This window comes from Adiantum capillus-veneris, chromosome 2 (genome assembly GCF_014529385.1).
Source record: "Adiantum capillus-veneris isolate H3 chromosome 2, ASM1452938v2, whole genome shotgun sequence".
Taxonomy (NCBI): domain Eukaryota; kingdom Viridiplantae; phylum Streptophyta; class Polypodiopsida; order Polypodiales; family Pteridaceae; genus Adiantum; species Adiantum capillus-veneris.
In genome coordinates, this window is record NC_140932.1 from 105,672,164 (window position 1) to 105,674,320 (window position 2,157).

Genomic DNA, 2,157 nt, shown 5'->3' on the forward strand with positions numbered 1-2,157 from the left:
AACTAAAGCCAATTCATTAGAGTTACAATGAGAGGGCGTGGGTCAGAGCATCTTAGGAGGAAGCCAATTCTGCTTGTTACCATTTTGACATGAACACATACAAAGACCTTTCATGACAAAAAACACAAGCTTTCTCTAGATATTCCAAAAGAAGCTTTAGCAAGTGCGAGTCCTCATGACTAATTTATTTTTGACCCTTTTTTCGGGGGGGTGGGGATCCACTGCGTTCCATTATCTCATAGAACAATCCGATCTAATTGTAAATTCGGCCAAGGCCCGTGTAGTTCTATTCTGGCCCTTCCCCCGGACACATGTCAACACCTCTTGCTTCAGGCGAGTGTGGCACGCAGCTCCTGAAAGGAAGGGGGAGAGAGAGAGAGAGGGTCCGGTGAAGGCCGCAGACGAAACTAGTACCTCTAAGTTGTGTGTGTGGTTAAACTATCAACGAGGGGGTTAAACTATCAACGAGGGGTCTGGAGTTCAAAGATCCACTCACTTGTGAATTAGTGATCGAACAATGACACCTTAACAGGCTACGGACCTTCTTTCATTCATGCAAATGTAGCCTAGTACGTTCCGATACTCTCCCGGGCCCTTAAACCCCAAACCCTCGCGCGCGCAATCTCTCTTTCTCTCTCTCTCTCTCTCTCCTCTCTCACACACACACACACACACGCGTGCGCGCGCGTCTTGCAGCTTCCATGGAGAGCTACAAGCGAGTGGCCTCGACCCGCACGGCGGCTCCTCCTTCTTTGAAAGAAAATGAGATCCGCATCACTGCGCAAGGCTTGTCCGGTACTACGTTTCCTACGCAACGTCTCTCTTCCAGGTATGCTCAAAGCCTTAGCATCCCTGTGGCAAAGCACACACTTCGTGCATGTCTTGTGCACGCGGACACACATTGTTTGCACGGCATGCTCTTTCTTTCTGCTTTTCAAGACAATGACGATATGTCGTGGTTCGTTGCCTGATAGTCATTCGTTGTTTTGCAAGCCGCAAGTTTACACAATTCACTTACTCTTTTAAAAATCTTTAAAGTTCTTCCGATGTTACAAGAGCGGCGAGCCTATAGCTGATGTGGTAGCTGTAGGTGCACAAAGCAAAAGCTCGTCTATTTGATAAGAGTTTGTACTGATATACGTTTTTTCCATCTCTGCACCACCTATGTTTTGATTAGCTCAATAATTTGCTACTGAAAATTACTTTTCTTTAGGGAAGAGCAGATATTTCATGATGTTTCTGAGAAGCCGAGTGTTAAAGGGATTTCTGTACTAAGATTGTGTACCAACTTCTGAAGATGTTACTACAAAAATGCTTGAGGAGTTTGCTGGAGCTTTAATTTGCATCTGTCAACCTGCAGGATAACAATGTTACGGAGGTAGTTCTGACTGCCATGGGAGAGTAACTAGCAAAGCTGTATTGGTGGCAGAAATTCTGAAGGTATGCATTAGGTGTTACATGCCAACTGCACTTGTTGCACTTTGTATTTACCTCAAACCAGGTTTTACGTGCAATAGAAAAGAATCAGAGGCTTGCATCAAAATATATCTTTGGGCTCTAGTGATGTGAAGGATGTATGGGAACCTTTGGAAGAGGGTCTGAACACGTGAGTATATCCTGCCCCCACAACTCAAATAACTGGTTGCTGCATGCAGTGCAAAATGAGTTTTCCCTTTGGCCTTATTGTAAAAGCTTCTGGCAGGTTAGAAATGGTAAGACATGTTTCTATGATTTCCATCACTTTGTCGACAAAGCAGCTTGATGTCTCCTCCTATGGGTAAGTGCACAGCAAGACAGCTTTGTACTTGTGTGCATGTGTGTGGCTGGTGAGTTTGAACGTTTTTGAATTTCTAACAGGTATCAACCACCTTCTTCAAAGCAGGTTCGGCCTCTGTCTGTTACGTTAACTCTCCCTGGCTCCTACATACAGCCTTTGGAAGCGTTCCAAATCAAAGATCAGAGTGTCATCCTCAAAATACTGTCTAGTAATATGAGATTGCTGATGCCTTAATCTCTTATTTAGTGTGATGAGTTGCAAGAAGTGTTGTGCATCAGTTTCAAAAGATGCAGCCATAGTTGTGGCTTTTCCTTTGCCGTCTGGAATGTGCTATGACTGGTGTACTGGAGGTTCTCCAACATTGCCCTTATGGTGCTAGT

At 44.7% G+C, this 2,157-nt stretch overlaps 1 long non-coding RNA gene across 1 annotated transcript; it reads left to right on the forward strand.

Moving 5' to 3' along the window:
• The first annotated feature begins 635 nt into the window (after nucleotides 1-635).
• Nucleotides 636-1,903, forward strand: LOC147463329 (uncharacterized). Its single transcript, XR_015190190.1, has 5 exons — nucleotides 636-829; nucleotides 1,361-1,440; nucleotides 1,518-1,606; nucleotides 1,703-1,777; nucleotides 1,858-1,903. It is a non-coding gene; the product is annotated as an uncharacterized LOC147463329 (long non-coding RNA).
• The last annotated feature ends 254 nt before the right edge of the window (nucleotides 1,904-2,157 follow it).